The sequence below is a fragment of the Phyllostomus hastatus genome, unplaced genomic scaffold (assembly GCF_019186645.2).
Source record: "Phyllostomus hastatus isolate PE091 unplaced genomic scaffold, TTU_PhHast_1.1 phas_contig_58, whole genome shotgun sequence".
Taxonomy (NCBI): Eukaryota; Metazoa; Chordata; class Mammalia; order Chiroptera; family Phyllostomidae; genus Phyllostomus; species Phyllostomus hastatus.
This window is the reverse complement of record NW_025333916.1, coordinates 19,265,681-19,284,197: the sequence shown is the minus strand read 5'-3', so window position 1 is coordinate 19,284,197 and position 18,517 is coordinate 19,265,681.

Here is an 18,517-nt window from a genome sequence, read left to right as displayed (position 1 = left end):
GCAAATCACAAGTAAATTAGACACTAAAAATTTAAGATTGATTGAAAGGCTTGCTCAAATTGCTTTAACTGTGATTCATAAACCAATCACGCAAATTCATATGTTAGGTTGTGTAAAAAAAATTAGAAAGATGTAGAAGGGAATAAGATTACCTTAATTTAAATGTAAAAGACATGGTTGCTGAAGTATGAGTCTCTTACACTGTTAGCACTAGCCCATCAGATGTTAACAAAATCTGATATGCAACAGTTTTACATATCCCCTTGTGGGAAAAAGATCAACTTGTGATCTGCTTTATAAATCAGCTACAGTGTTAGAGTTAGGCTACTGTAGCTAAATGGCTTTTAGATATGCTTCCTGTTTTAAGCTACCATATTTACAAATGAAAGCTTTTGCAAACCATGGCTTTTAATATAATTTGCATATTTAGTAATACATTGATTAAAATTAAACACGGATTATTGCCATTTATTTCAGAAACAGATGGGATGCATTAAGTGAAAAGCCAGAGCTTTTAAATAGAACAGATTCACTGGCTGACTACTGATGAATGATGAATACAAAAACTTTGTAAATTGGCAAAAAGAAAGAAAAAAACAAGGTCTTTGCACCCATTTCCTTTCAAGGTTTTCCAGACTAGTGATTCCATGAAATTAGTAATCAAGTTAACTTAAAATGAATAATGTATATCAAAGGTATGCATCAACTTAATGAGAGCAGATTTCTCAGAAGAAAAAATGCTTCCACAAACTTTGAATCTTCCTGGTCTGCAGAGCATGTGTCCTCTTGTTTTCCCAATTAGGTACCGATTTGATAAGGTTCACCAGCAGATGGCATTCTTCCATTACATACACTCCCGTTAGACTGCTTTGATTTTACAGTTTCATGAAACTTCACCTGTGGGTGTGTGTTAACCAATTATTCACTTAATGGTAGAGATAGTTGGGTCCACACATTTGTTTCTGAATGCTACACTCTCAAAATGGTCTTGATAACTTCGAATCTGATTAGCTTATAAAGATCATTTCATTTTCTTCTCTGTTCTCTGTATCCATTGCTTTGTTGAGTATCATTTACAAAAGCTAATTTGGTAAGAATAATGTATATATCTCTATGTTAACACTTTGTCAGTTATTTCATCAAAGGCAGATAACTAAGCTTTTGCCTTATCTGACCTCCATAGCAGTGTGATATAATTCAATCAGATCACATTAATATGCTAGTTCCATTATGAAAATAATTTTTGCATATAAGCTATTCATTTTGTAAAGGATAGGCATTTTACAAGTTAATTTAGTAAAATCTGGCTAGTTTGCATGGCTATCCAATTCTTATTAACCTAGGTAATTAATTCTCAGAATGCCAGAGAAGAAAACCCATCAAGTAGGTAGAGGATTTATAACTTAATTTTGACATGTTTTCCCTCCTGTTTTCTTCTTTTTTTAGTTAAAGGTGAAAACAGAACTTGATCCATAACATTTAAATAATCTTTATATTATTCAAAACCTTCACTGGACAGACACTACAGAAATCCTAGTATCTAGACTCAAATTCACCAAATTCAGTTGTATTGGGTTGTTGAAGGTAAAGATGTACTAAAGTCAACTATGTAATATAAACGCTAATTATAAACTCTCAGAATAAGCAAACCTAGGCAATTTAAGAACAAACTGTTCACTTCAAAATGGATCAATGTTATCTATTTCAAGAAAGCAAAGGACATATTTTTATATAGTTTCTGATAACTCTGCTCCATAAAAGCATACATGAATACCAAAAATAGAAAAAAAATATTTTTTATCAAAATCCTGATTACAGTAACACCATGCTGTGGAGATTTTATTTTGTCTTGTCTTTAAATGTAAGACATTGACAAAAATTACCTCCAGCTTTTTTAAAGTTTGATTAAATAATCAAAAGTATTTAAAAGGTCAGTTCCCAGTGTCACTGATATGGATTACTCTAACATGAAGCATTTGTCACCTATTGTGAGTTGTGAAAATCCCCCTGTATCCAATGTGTTTTGTTTGGATTGAGATGGCATGCAGCTGATGGCTGTGACCTTCATGGTGGCTTAGATCCCTGGCTGGCACTGATTTTTGATTTAGGGCCGATCTGCTGCGCTTGTCACAGGCTGCAAGGTGCTTTCCATGCACTAATGGAACAGCTCAAGGGCAGAAGGGCCCTGTAAATGTCTATCTCTCACCAACCATGAGCTAAATAAAGAGCTGAGTTTTCTACATGTGAATGACAGACTCTGAGATTACATGCAGGAGGCAATGCAAAGTTTTTAAACCTGGTCAGACTTCATGAAAATAACAAGCATTTGCAAAGTGCAAACTCTAAGGTTATTCTGCCTGCTAATGAATATGTATCTGCACTGTTAAAATGGAATATTTAACACAAATACTGATAATATATCTTCATTTGGTGGCAGGAACCTAACAATCAGTTGATGTATCCTTAGTTCAACTACACGTTTTAATAAATTCTGCTACTTAATGATGTCTTCAACAGAAAATTGCATATATCCAAAATTTTTTCCTTCTAAGAAAACACAAAATGGTATGATAATTGTTATAGAAAGATATAAATTTAGAGACAAAATATAAAATCTTGGCCTATGTATCATTTTGCCTAGGCATCTTGACCACTGAAGAATGTTCCAGACATTCAGTTTAAAAAAAAAAAAGTGGCTTTCCCTTCTGGCTTAGGTGAGAGTAATTTATGCCAAGAAGCAAGAAAAGATAGTAGTAGTACATTTAAAAGTAACAAAATCATATTCATCCTTCAAGATTCAGTTCAAATGTTATCACCTTCAAGAATAATTTCTGATTCTCTAAAAGAAGTAATCTCTCCTTCCTTGAGCTTCTTACTGATACATGGCTTATGAATTTCCTACTATTATTATTTTTTACCTTGAAGATATTCTCTCATTTTCTGCAAGACTATAATCTCCTTAAGAGTAAGTACATCTATTTTTAACTTTGTAACTATCATCTTACTTAACCCTGTGCCTGACACTTTATAAGTGCTCAATACATGCTTGCTGAATGAGTGATAAATTGAGGAGGTACCCCCCAAAATGGAATTTATTTATAAAAAATTGTATATTTATTCTTACATATTTAAACTTCAGTAACCTTCAAAGTAGTCTCCATCTAATGCAATACATCTATTGAGACTTTTTTCCACTGTTCAAAATAGTTTTTGAACTTGTCGATTTTGATGTTTTTCAGTACTTTTGCTGTTTTTTGTTTCACTTCTTCTATATCAGTAAAACTTTTCCCTTTGAGGCTTTTTTTTTTTAATCCACGGAAACAAAAAAGTCACCAGGGGTGAGCTTAGGTGAATAGGGAGGGTAGGGTTATGGGAATTATGCTGGTTTTGGTCAAAAACTGCTGAATACTCAGTGCATTGTGGGCAGGTGCACTCATAAATCACCCATTATGAAATGGGCAAATTTGTTGAAAGAGTCTTCAAAAGAAAATTCACTGAAGCCAAATGCAGCATCTCAAAACAACACCCGCTGGTACACTGATACAGATGGGTTCCTGGAACACTCTCCTAGAGGGGATACCTGGACTACAAGGGGCCTGCCCTCCCAATGATAATTCTGGCCTTTTTTGGTCATGAAAGGCAAGGACCTACATCGAAGATTGTTCTATCCAGCAAAGCTATCATTTATAATGGGAGGGCAGGTAAAGTGCTTCCCAATAAGGTCAAGTTAAAGGAGTTCATTATCACTAAGTCCTTATTATATGAAATGTTAAAGGAACTTATCTAAGAAAAAGGAAATGATCAAAAATATGAACAGTATAATGACAACAAACTCATAACTATGAACAACTGAACCTAAAAAAAAAAAAAACAACTAAGCAAACAACTAAAACAGGAACAGAATCCCAGAAATGGAGATCACATTTCTCCCTCCACCCCCTCCCTGCTGATAAGCTTACTGAATCAAAGCTAGGCTGAAGCTCTCCAGTTGGTTCTCTTGGAACAACCAGATTTGGAACCAATGTTAGAATGGGCTCCACATCTCTAGTCTCTCCAATTTCAATAGACAAGGTGTGTTTAAATATCAACATCATCATGGCATATCAGTGTTCAAGAATTTTCTAATCGTTTTCTACTTCCAGGCACATTAAGCTGAAATGCCTCTGACAATTTCCAATGCTACATTATCTAGCCCACCCTACTTTTTAACCGAATTCTTCTTAAGAAGATTTAAGTCTGATAACTGCAGTATCCTCAATCTTAATCCCATCTCAGTTCCTTGGTTCACTGCTTAAAATCACTCCTTTTCCATCCTCCCACGAACCTAAACACTAACATCCTTCAAAGAAGAGTTCCATCCAACCTTCTCATCAAGTGTCCTCTGGTCATACTATTCCTCTACCCTTTCTCCCTTCTCTCTCTTATTATAATTTATGTCAGTACCATGGTATTTTATAATTTTTCTTAAATTATACTTTTAGAAATCTTTCCATAAATAGATTGTAAATGACATGAATAAAAGAACTATGTCAGACTTTTCTTTGTTTTTCTTCATAATACCTCAAGGCACATTATAGATGCTGAACAGATTACTGTAATTAACAATTAATTGAATGTTTACTATATAACATATATGTATTAACTCATTTAATCCTCACAACAATGTTATAAGATTTCAAAATAAAACTCAGTATAAGATGAGGAAATAAACACAGAGAGGTTAAATAACTTACCAGGTTTACACAGTGCACAAGTGCAAGATTGAAATTCAAACCATGGCTGTCTTTCCAAAGCTTACACTCTTAACCAATGTACCACAGAATCATACAATGTTAGCACCAGAAGAAGCTTTAGGGGCCATCTAGCTCATCTGCCTAGTATTAAGAAGACACATTTCTATTTATTAATCATTATGCATTTATTTAAGACAACTGCTCTCTACTCACTTTCCTATATGTTCTTTAGGTCTCTTTGGGTCTTTTTATATTGATACCGCATAACCCTTTAAATAACTCTAAATGTCTGCATATAAGTTACAGTGATCATCAGTACTTAACAAAATACTCCGACAAAAAAGATATAAGTTAAAATTACCTCCTGAACCAAACTGTCCACTTTGAAAGGCATTAAATCAGATCAGGATGTATATTTCATTAGAGGGTTTCCTTTTCAGCATTTCTAGGTGTTTGCTTCCATTTTTTGAAGAAAGGAATTTGTTAATACAGTGAGTTGGCACATGTGTGTGTTTAGTTGGCAATGGAAAGAGAAGATGTAGGGGCTAAAAGAATATGCTTCTGAAAGGAAAGTAGATATCAAAATTTGTTTATGTCAGGGTAATAAGTAACTTGTTTTCTACCCTATTTATATTTTGTATACTTCTGACACACAGATCTGCCATACCTCGGGGGAGTAAATTGACTGCAGTTAAAGTCCATGCACAAATTTAGGCCTGGGGGTCTGGTTTTCCTGACAGTCAGCATGATCTAAGGGGCACCAGAAGTCACTAGAGTTAAATGGCACTCCATGTGATGGAATAAGACACTTCTGTCAGCTCATGTCAATAGGAAAAAATAAATGCCAACATTCAAAGGACAGTTCAATATGGTAGTACATGGTAGTAGATTTTATATCTTGGGCTGGACACTTTGAAAATTTGATCCCTATTAAAATGTTAAAAGCAAATGAGGTAGAAAAACAGGGTCCACTGCTCTATATACACCCATACTGGATTCCACATACTTATCAGTAGTTCTACTAGAACAGGTAATAAGCAGCTCAATATTTTTCATGCTTTGGAGTTTTGAAATAGCATAAATAATTTAAATCCACAGATAATACCAAAATTTAATTTTAGTCAAGGTATTAAGCCCTCTCCTCCTCAATGAAACTTTTATATTAGCTAAAAACAAACAAGCAAAAAAAAACAGCATAACTGACTAGCTTGCATTTAAGATTTCAGTTTTTTCTGTACATCTCCTAGTATTCTGGGATAGGTGTTATTGAGCAATGAGGAAAAAAAAAGAGATTTGCATGTCCTGACCAAGTAACTCAGTTGGTTAGAGCATTGTCATTATCCCAATATGCCAAGGTCACAGGTTCAATCCCCTGTCAGGGCACATACAAGAATCAACCAATGAATGCATGCCTAAGTGGTACAATAAATCAATTTCTCTCTCCCTCCCTCTCTCTCTCATCAATAAATGGAAAAGAAAAAAGATTTGCAGTCCCAGTTTGTCCACTATGACTAACTACTGTCTACGCACATGCAAGATGGCTGACTGATGCTGGGGTTAAAGTAGGACCACCACTTCTCAGTCCCACAGAGCTACTTGACCCATATACATGGCAACATTACAGAGTCAGTGCAAACTCCTCACTCAAAGCAGTACAAATATTTCATGAATGGAAGTACCTTTAATCACTTGTATCATAAGAGTCATCTTTACAGACTAATTATGTTAAAGTAAATGTGATACAAATACCCAACATCCTATCAAAAAAATTCAAGACTAGAAACTACTGCTATTCTGAATCATCTAAGAATCTTGTTCAAAATAAGGATGCTCAAAATTTCCCTCTGGAGAGTCAATAGGTTTGGGACCTAAAATCTGCATTTTAATAATTCTCCCCGTCTCCCTTTATTTACTCCCTACCCCATCCCAGTAATTCAGGAATGAAGAACCCATGGTCCACACTTTGAAAATCACTTTCTAGAGCATGAAAAAGAAGTTGGATATCCCTGTAGTTGATTCCATAAGCAAGAGATCTTTCTCTGTTTTTCTGGTCCCACAACCCACAGATAAGCTGATGTTGTATCAGCTTTGCTGACTTAGAGACCATGTTTAAGATGCAATACAAATTTCCTCTAAAGTAAGAGGTGATGAAAGTGTCTGCTTACTGGGCTGCTTACAGACAGGATGAGGCTTACAGATAATAAAATGTACAAGGTAGTGATATTGTCCCAGCCAAAATGATTCTGCCATTCTCTGACCCAAGCAGAACAAGCAGCTGCTGAGACCAAACCATGACAAAGGCTATTTTTGCCTGTGACATTGGAGAATTTATTCCACAACAGTTCCCCTTTGTGCCAGAACTTCCTCTGTACAACTGCAAAGGTTACTTAGTCCTTGGCTCACTTGTTATTTAAACTTTCTCAAATGTCTAAAATAAAGCTGGTCATTCTTCCTGGAATTATGAACTCATAGGAGAACTCTGCTAGCTGGGGATGAAACCTCTTGTCCCTATTTCCTCTAGTCCCTATACTTTGAAAAGCGGTCACTCTGTGGCAACTGTAAGTTACCCAAATAGCAACTCCTTGCACAGGTACTATGATTTGGGAGAGAAAATAATTTCCTCTAAAGTTCCCATAGTTCACAAGGGCCTTTGTGAGGATTAAGCAATACAATGCCCATGAAAGCATTCTTTATTCTCCATGAGAACACCAGAAATTATTAAATAGTGTATAGCAGAAAGGATCTGAACTGTAAATATCCAATGAGAAAGGCTTCTGTAATACACAGAAGATGTCCTCTCCTAGAAAACTACGTGTGGTTTGGCTTCCCCAGGCCTAATCTGGAAATACAAACAGTATGCATTATGTGTGCTAGATTTCTGTGGACTGTGGCAGAAAAATCCTCCAAGAAAATAAAATTGTTTTGCCTTCACTTCAGCAATAACAGACAGTAATGTCAGAGTGTTTCCATGCCTGGGCTTATCGGCCAACCTCCCCACTTCACTGTGCCCTGCACTTCTCAGGTTCTTTCCCACTATTCATGCACTTTGACACATTGTGGATGATGCTCTCAGGTTCCTTCATCAATTTAACATTAAAATTCCTGTGAAATATTAATGAAATAATGTTAAAAAAAGAAAAATGTTCCTACAATACTGCAACATTTTAATGCCTCATTAAAATCATTAGCAATGCTAATACTAAAGAACTTACTTCATCTTTCATGGCCCCCAAAAATAAATCATAATAAAATGTTTGTTAATGTTACATCTGGAGAAATAAATTATATAATGCTTTTCTATATGAGTTTTATACAGTCTAAAAATGATATGCTAAGGTCACACTATTAAGTACATGAAACTCATTTTTTCTATGGAAATTTATATTGTATTATTTTATAATATTCATTAAACATTGTGAATATTGTTTGTGTTTTTCATTTATGAGAAAAATATATGGTGTGCCTATCAACCAGCCAGGGCTCTCATGAAACTCAGGTTGCAAACAATGACATGCTTCACTGACCTGAATGACTTGCAAAAGCCATTTATATTCAGTACTCTCATTTATGCTATCTTTAAAAATGAGTAAGAGACATATATTAATAGCAAAAAAATGGTAGGATGATTGCATCACTACCCATCTCCAAACTTATTGCAACACTTCATCCTCCATCAGTTGAACTGACATGGGAATATAAATGTCATATATAATAGTCATATAAAATTTTACTACATGAGTAACTAAGGCAACTGTGACAGTTTCCTTCTCGTTGACCAACTTTTATTTGGAAAGCAAAGGGGTTTAATGACATGGCAAAGTTCTAGCTAGTGTGTTATCAAAGGAAATCCTTCACATTGACTGGGGTAAGCATCTTAGAAGTATTCTCTTAACCTAGGAGGTACTGCACAGTACAATACAGCCTCAGCATATGGGCAGATCCAGAAAATCTTGGAAACTTGTTTTCTGTCTCAGAACAATCACTGTATAGTCATGTAAGTAGAGACAAAGATATAACAAAAAAAAACTCTACCCCTAACTGTGTTCCCCTATCTCCCTAGATTAAAATAAACAAAAAGAAACTAGCCAAGCTTAATCTCTCAACCATGGCTATTTGATACTTTATTCTGTTGAAAATTAATACTTGCTAACTCCATGATTTTCACTTGGGCCTGATTTTTCTCAGGCTCTCCATCATGGCTATACTATCTGAATGTTTCTTTAGGAATGAATCTTAACAACAGATTTATATATTTTCTCATGAAAGATATTCAAATGCCTATTACTATTTACTATTAATGATTATTATAGTCAATCTCTTCATTATATCACTAAAAGATGTTACTTCTCATTCAGTGGGGAGAATCATAGGCACAGGGAACAGCTGCTAACAAATGAAACCAGAATAAATTATTTGAAAAAAGCAACACTTAGGATGAGGGAGGAGGGAAATTATACTGTACCATTTTATGTCATATAATATGTAACATATCACAGATGTTGCTAATTTTATATTAGTATGTCTAATCTATAATGCTAAAATTTTATATAAGCATAACAAAGTCATTTTTAAAAAGGAAAAATAATGCTAAATTCTTAAAATCCAGGGATTAAAAGGTATGAGTCCCAGATCAGAGAACTTAGTTTGACACTTTCAGTTCAAATTATCACTTGGCTTTGAAAATTAAGAATTTTTTACAAATCATATATTCAAAACATAAACAAGCTCAAAAATGATAAAATCTTTTGTTAAAAACTTCAGCTACATCTTCCTTAGCAATCATCTCTTCAAAGAGCAAATTAATTGTTCCAATCTAGTAAGCAACAAAAGAAATCATTGACAAAGGGTGAAATATGAACATCAATGGTAAGTTTTGAATTTACCCTATTTATCTTGAATGTAAGATCTCATGACCCACTAAAACTCAGTTCACAGTGTTTTATGAAAAATAATGGCTGAAATTGAATGTCTTAATTTACATTTAATGCAATTAAGAATGGTTTAAATTATGACTGATGAACAGCACACACAGATGTCAGTCAGTTTCATCAGAATAAATTGAAGTCAGTGTCAATGAATGCTCCACTGATAAATCCCACTTCACATAAAATTAATAAAAATAAGGAAATATAATCCTTAACTAATTGCAAAATGGTCTGGAATTCCCCTGAATTTTTTGGGGGGGAAACTTATGTAACTGAGAAGCACTTTGAAAAGGGGGGTTGTTTATTTGTTTAAGTCAGTGACTCTATCAGCAAACAGCCCTATAAAAGTTATAGGATATAAGCTTCTACATTGATTTATGCAAATATCCTTGGTGAGAGGTCCCCAAAAAAGGAGGAGGAGGAAGAGGTAAAATTGGAACAGTATCTGTGAATTAAATGCATTTGGCAGCACCTGTTTTCAGGTGGCTGCACTTCCAGTTTCCTCAGCTTAACACTGGTTTCACACCTTGCTTCAAAAGACTTCAAGTTTTTGCTGGAAATGATGCTATCCTCCTTCAATATTTTAATGCCAAGCTAGAAAGACTGTGGACTCAGCTGCTGGCTGGATTCTTAGCTTGCTGAGAGCACTCTTTTCCTCCATGGTAGGCCCTAAAGCTTTGTGGATTGGAGCAGATGTTGCTGCTTTTGAAGTTAATAGAAACTTTATGGACCATTTTTCACTCTCTCTTCCAGGAGCAAATGTCAACCATAGTTTTTATCAAAACCTGAATTCTTGGCTCAAGTACTAATTGCTGTTAATGTGTTTAAGTCCCAATTCTCAGTGAAAGGGGGAAAAGTGTTTTCCAATGGAAAAAAACTACATTAATATTTGCATTCTTAGTGCCTGAATGAGCAAGAAAAATGCTAGGCTTTTGGGCCACACAATTCTGCAAGCAACCATGGAAGGTTGAAATACCAAGTTTCTGTAGACTTATTGGGTTAATATATTTGGGATGTAATGCATCTTGAAACTTCAAAAATATGAGAAACAACTGCAAGGGAGACAGGCTAAAAAGAAGATGAGAACACTTATTTTTAAAAGCTATCTCAATAATAATAACAATAATAGCAACCACTATTTCTATTTCTATTTGAACTTCCATTGTGAGGCATATCATTTTCCAAGTCTTCTGACTACAAATCTTGTGTTAAAATTTTTTTTACATATATCTATTCTAGCTCCATGAATTAATTGTAATTTTAAAAGCTCTTAAGAGTATTTAGCAGTTAAATGGTCAGCAGGCAAATGGAAAGATGCTCAACATCACTAAAAATCAGGGAAATGCAATCAAACCCACAGAGGATACCTCCTCATACATGTTAGAAAAGCAGTTATCAAAAAGATGAGATAAATGCTGGGAATGATGTGGACAAAAGGGAACAGTGTTGGTGGGAATATAAACTGATTCAGCCACTATGGAAAATAGTATGCAGATTCCTTCAAAAAATTAAAAATAAAATTACCATATGTTTCAGCAATTCCACTTCTAGGTATATATCTGAAGAAAATTAAGTCACTATCTTGAAGAGATATCTATACCCCTATGTTTATTGCAGCATTATTCATAATAGCCAGGACATGGAAACAACCTAAGTGGTTGTCACTGGTCAACCAATGACTGAATAAAGAATATGTGGTATATACATACAACAGAATATTATTCAGCCATAAAAAAGGAAATCCTGCCATTTGCTACAACAGATATTACTTGAGGGCATTATGCAAAATAAAATAAGCCAGACAGAGAAAGACAAATACTGTATGATCTTGCTTATATTGTTTGTGGAATTTAAAAGAATGAAACTCATACAAACAGAGAGTAGATTGATAGTTGCAAGGAGCAGGTGAATGAGGAAAATGAATAAAGGTGGTCAAAAAGTACAAACTTCCAGTTATAAGATGAGTAAGTTCTGAGGATATAATGTGCAACATGGTTACCACAGTTAACAGTATCGCATTACATAATTCAAAACTGCTAACATAGTGTCGCAAGTTCAATTCCCAGCCAGGGTACATGCCTGGGTTGCAGGCCATAACCCCCAGCAACCGCACATTGATGTTTCCCTCTCTCCCTCTCTCTCTCTCTCTCTCTCTCTCTCTCTTTCTCTCTCTCTCTCTCTCCCCCTCCCTTCCCTCTCTAAAAATAAATAAATAACTAAAATTTTAAAAAAAAACTACTAACAGAGTAAATCTTAAAATTTCTTACCACAAAACAAAAATGGTAATTATGTGAGGAGATAAATGTGTTAACTAACCTTATTGCAGTAATCATTTCTCAACATATACGTCTATCAAATCTACATGGTGTACACCTTAAACTTACACAGTTTTATATCAATTATAACTTAATAAAGCTGGGGGAAAATTATATTAAAAAGAGTATTTAGGCTGGACTTCCAGCCAAGATGGTGTAGGTAGACACGCTGTGACTCCTCACAGAACCAAAACAAGGACAACAACCAATTGAAAAACAAAAAACAACCAGAACTGACAAAAACCCGAACTGTATGGAAGTCTGACAACCAAGGAGTTAAAGAAGAAACACTCACCCAGACCGAGAGGAGGTGTGGAGACGGGCAGATGGATGGAGAGGACTCACAGCAAGGCAGCAGCTGGAGTGGTGGCTTGCAGACTGGGCAGTCCCACATTCCTGTGCAGATAAACTGGGAGGAGCACCTAGGGAGCAAGAAAGACCACACAACCCAGAGTTTCAGAGCAGAGAAATAAAGCCTCAAAGCCTCTGACTGAAAACACCTGTGGGGGTTGAGGCAGCAGTAGGAGAAACTTCCAGCCTCACAGAAGAATTCATTTGAGAGACCCACAGGGTCCTGGAACATACACAAACCCACCCACACAGGAATCAGCGCCAGAAGGGCCCAATTTGCTTGTGGGTAGCCTGGGAAGTGACTGAAAACCAACAGAGAGTGGAGCAAGCACCATTTTTCCTTTTTGGACCCCTGCCCACATATAGCATCACAATGCAGCGACGTGGGTTGCCCCACTCTGGTGAATACCTAAGGCTCCTCCCCTACTACATAACAGGAGCACTGAGATGACAAAAAAAAAAAAAAAGCCCAAATGAAAGAACAGATCAAAGCTCCAGAAAAAATACAACTAAGCAATGAAGAGATAATGAACCTATCATACGCACAGTTCAAAACACTGGTTATCAGGATGCTCCAGGAACTCACGGGGTATTTCAACAGCATAAAAAAAGACCCAGGCAGCAATGAAGGTTGCATTATGTGAAATAAAGAAACATCTACAAGCCCTGGCTGGCGTAGCTCAGTGGATTGAGCGCGGGCTGGGAACCAAAGTGTCCCAGGTTCGATTCCCAGCCAGGGTACATGCCTAGGTTGCAGGCCATAACCCCCAGCAACTGCACATTGATGTTTCTCTCTCTCTCTCTCTCTCTCCCTTCCCTCTCTAAAAATAAATAAATGAAATCTTTAAAAAAAAAGAAAAAAAAAAGAAACATCTACAGGGAACCAATAGCAACAGGAAGGAAGCCAGGACTCAAATCAATGGTTTGGAGCAGAAGGAAGAAAGAAACATTCAACCAGAACAGAATGAAGAAACAAGAATTCAGAAAAATCTGGAGAGGCTTAGGAACCTGCAGGACAACTTTAAACGTTCCAACATCTGAATCATAGGGGTGCCAGAAGGAGAAGAGGAAGACCAAGAAATTGAAAACTTATTTGAACAAATAATGAAGAACTTCCCCAATCTTGCAAAGGAAATAGACTTCCAGGAAGTCCAGGAAACTCAGAGAGTCCCAAAGAATTTGGACCCAAGGAGGAACACACCAAGGCACATCATCATTACATTACCCAAGATTAAAGATAAAGTGAGAATCTTAAAAGCTGCGAGGGAAAAGGAGACAGGTTACCTACAAAGGGGTTCCCATTAGACTATCAGCTGATTTCTGAAAAGAAACCTTGCAGGCAAGAAGGGACTGGAAAGAAATATTCCAAGTCATGAAAGGCAAGGACCTACATCCAAGATTACTCAATCCAGCAAAGCTATCATTTATAATAGAGGGGCAGATAAAGTGCTTCCCACATAAGGTCAATTTAAAGGAGTTCATCATTACCCAACCCTTATTATAAGAAATGTTAAAGGGACTTATCTAAGAAAAAGATAAAAATATGAACAATAAAATGACAACAAACTCACAGCTATTAACCGAACCTAAAACAATACAAAACTAAACTAAACTAAGCAAACAACTAGAACAGGAACAGAATCACAGAAATGGAGATCACATGGAGGGTTATCAGTGGGGGAGTGGGAAGGGAAGAGAGGGGTGAAAGGTACAGAGAATAAGTAGTATAAATGGTAGGTACAAAATAGACAGGGGGAGGTTAAGAATAGTACAGGAAATGTAGAAGCCAAAGAACTTATATGTATGACCCATGGACATGAACTCGGTGGGGGGGGAATGTGGGTGGGAGGGCATGTGCAGGGCAAAGGGGAATAAAGGGAGGAAATGGGTCAACTGGGGAGGAAATGGGCATAATCAATAAAATATATTTCTTTAAAAAAGAGTATCTAGCAATAGTTGCTATTTTATAAGAGCTTTTACAACTAAAAATCTTAGTTCAAGGGGGGTTTATTTTTCTGTTTCATGTCATGGACTTTTAATACAATTTGGAACTCCTAATAACTAATAAAAGGCATTGAGTAATTACAGACATTCCCCAATGACGAATTTTACCTAACCATTTCCTGACATAGTTTGAGAATAAATGAAGACAAGGTCAGCCTTAAGTGAAGTAATAAATGGTTATTAAATATCTATATATGTATACATACATACACACACACTGACATTTTTATCAAGATAACAAAGTAGGCAAACATAGTACTCACATTCCACCACAACTACACATCAAAATTACAACTAAACTACAAAACAACTAAAATGTATTCATGTTTTCAAATTAATTTTTATATAATATATCCATGTGTTTATGTATTGCATTAATTGTACCCATGCTTTCAGCTTAGAAGCATTGCAATAATATTAGAAAGAGAGCTTTTATACACAGTTGATTAAGAAATGCAGGTTTCTGCTTAAGATGCAGAATAGATAAACAGTGTACTCACCTCCTCCCATGACCACTTCAAAATTACAACTAAACTACAGAACTGCCTGAAATCTAGCTGCACAGAAGTCCTATAACTAAGAATATACAATAGAAGCTACATTGAGAATGTTTGGAGGGGCAGAGATGCAGAATGGGCTGGTCCCCCAGCCACGTGTGGCAGTTAAAAATTGGGAATGAGAGCACAGCTGTGGAGGTTCTCCCTGAGGAGGGAGGGGGCCCAGCCCTACACCTGTTCCCCCAGCCCAGGGTTCCAGTGCCAGGAAGAAAAGTAGCCATAACTTCTGGCTGTGAAAATCATTAGGGATTGTGGCTGAGTAAAATGAAGGGCTGCTGAAAACTTCTGTAACCTGGTGAAGGAAGTAGATATACAAGTCCAGTAAGCACAGAGAGCCTGAAACAAGATGAACCCAAAGAGGCCCACACCTAGACACATTGTATAAAATGCAAAGGTTAAAGACAAAGAGAGAATCTTATAAGTGGCAAGAGAAATGCAGTTAGTTACCCACAATGGAGCTCCCATAAGATTGTCAGCTGAGCCCTGGCTGGTATGGCTCAGTGAGTTGAGTGCTGGCCTACAAACTGAAAGGTCACCAGTTCAATTCCCAGTCAGGGCACATGCCTGCATTGTGGGCCAGGTCTCCAGGTGAGGGCATACAACAAGCAACTGACAGATGTTTCTCTTGCACACTCATGTTTCTCTTCCTCTTTTTCTCCCTCCTTTTCTCTTTTTCTAAAAATAAATAAAATCTTTAGAAAGCATTATCAGCTTATTTCTCAACAGAAATTTTGCATGCCTGTACAAATTGGCATGAAATATTCAAAGTAATGAAGGACCTACCACCAAGCTTACTCTACCCAGCAAAACTGTCACTTAGAATCAAATGACAGATAAAGAGCTTCCCAGACAAGAAAAAGCTAAAGGAGTTCATCACTGCTAACATAAGAAATGTTAAAGGGTCTTCTTGGAGAAGAAAAAAATAATTAAAAATATGAATAAGAAAATGACAATAAATGCATTGCTATCAATGATTACTTTAAATGCAAGTAGACTAACTGCTCCATGCAAAGACATATGGTAGCTGAATGGGTAACAGAACAAGACCCTTCCATATGCTGTCTACAAAAGACTCATTTCAGATTGAAAGACACACAGTGACTAAAAGTAAAGGAGTGGAAAAGATATTTCATGAAAATGGAAACGAAAGAAAAAAAGGCTGAGGTGGCAATACTTACACCAAACAAAACAGACTTTAAAACAAAGGCTATAACAAGAGTCAGTGAAGGGCCCAGCAATGCCACTTCTGGTTATTTATCAAAAAAAAACAAACCCAAAACACTAAATTGAAAATACATATACATCCAAATGTTCACTGCAGAATTATTTACAATAGTTAAGATATGGAAGCAACCTAAGTGTCCATCAATAGATGAACAGATAAAGAACTAATGGATACATACTATGGAATGTGACTCATCCCTAAAAAAGAATGAAATCTTGCCATCAGCAACAACATGGATGGATTTAGAGGGCCCATGCTGAGTGATATAAGTCAGAGAGATATTATATGATTTCATTTATGTGTGGAATCTAAAAAACAAAAAGAACAAGCAGAATAGAAACAGACTCATAGATAAACAGAGAACATTTTGATAGTTGCCAGATTTGGGTGGGGGTATGGGGCTTGGGGAACTGGATGAAAAGGGGGTGAGGGGATTAAGAAGTACAAATTGGTAGAATAAACAAGAACAATTCAAAAAATAAAAAAGTAAAAGAAAAGTACAAATTGGTAGTTATAGAATAGTCGTGGGGATATAAAGCACTGCACAGGGAATACAGTCAATAGTACTGTAATAACTATGTATGGTGTCAGATGGGAACCAGATTTAGTGGGGTGATCATGAAATTAGTTATATAAATATCTACTCACTGGTTGTATACCTGAAACTAACATAATACTGTTTATCAACTGTAATTGAAAAACAAAAAATTAATCTTTAAAAAAACATCTTCCCCACTATTTTCAAATTTTACCATTTCAGAAACATTTACTTGAGACAAGACAAAGTTTCTCAAAGTAACCAATTTCATTTAAAAATTCCTCAAGGTAGTTACCTGGCATTTATTTGACCAAAATTTCTGCTCAAAGTTGAGTATTTTAGTAACCGTAAGTATTTGATTTTCATTTTGTATCTCCTTCATTAAATCAATCAAGCCCCAAAAGTGATGCATAAAATAGGGTCTTTTTTTGTGCAGAAAAGAATGAGCAGTTCCTATGTTTTTCCTATGTTTTTTTTTCTGTTTCTCTTATCATACCAATCAAATCAGAAAAGCATTTGTTCACAATTGCTCATGGTGCAACAGAGCCACTATTCACTTGCACTGCCCTCAAAGAACTTACCATTAAAGTCCCCTTCCTATGCAGGATAGAGTGGTTTCCACTACTTTTGCCCAGGTACCTTAAAGTCTTAGAAAGGAGATAAACAAATAATGGTATCTCAATAAACGAGAAACAAATAAAGTACTAGACCTGTCCTTGTCTAGTACTTTAGTGCTTTAGTACTGCAAGATTCTCCTAATCTGACGAGTTTTTCAGAACATAACCAGAACACTTATAGACCCCATTTAATATAGAAATTACAAGTTATTCAATTTTATCCCTATTCTTTAAACTTGCATAAGGAACTCATGAAAAAATCAAATATGCAACTTATCCCAAGTTCCTCGCTGTGGTCGATTTTCCCCTACCAATTCTTCATAATGCCTGCTTGTTCTTTCTGTTGGCTGAGAAATTGTTCTGTGTGTAGGCACAGACTTTCCAACTATAGCTACTAATGCCTCCCCAGCATTGGCTCCAAAATTCAGAATTGCATTGCAGCCATGTATAGGAATCAGGAGGGACCAGAGGGGGAAAGGATTAAGAGACTGACTTCAGAAATTTTCATCAGAACTAGATGTGGTCCAGCAGCATCAAACACACTACCCCTCTCCTTTCCAATACCTCTGCCTCAACACCTCTCTGAGCAATATTTGAACAAGTTTGTGGCAAGACACTATGACCTCTGTTAATTGACCCAATCTGCCTATCTATCACCACAGGTAATTATTCTAGGAGCAAGAACCAAGGCCCCATTATTGTTTGCTTCCTCCATCTACTCCCTATTCCACCCAGGTAAGAAGACATTTTGCAACAAAGTTCCTTTCCAATTAAAATTCATATGGACAGTGACTGTATTTAGCAAAATGGTTTCTATGGTTTCTGGCTTCACCTCTTTCTCTACCCCAAACTCCTGGAGACACATCAGATGTGAAGCCCACAGTCAAGAAGGGAGATCAGACATTGTAAATATTCAGTGTGTGACATATAAGCCAATAAACACTGTGTAAGCTTTTTATGTACATTTTTCACTTGACTTTAAGGGATCATTACTCAATGTTATTTCTCATACTGAAGAATCTAAGACTAATGCTTCAGCTTGATTTTACAGACTGAATTTTTTCTGCTGGTATAAATAGTATGGACACAGTAAAAGTACTTGAGAGAACCTAATGAACCATTTCTTACACCCCATTACCTTTAGTCTGATATGACTGAGAGTGCAGGCACTAATTATCCTCTCTTTCACAGACACCAACATAGATCTACAGTAGGTCTTAAAACACAATTTCCCATTCAACTCAACACTTAC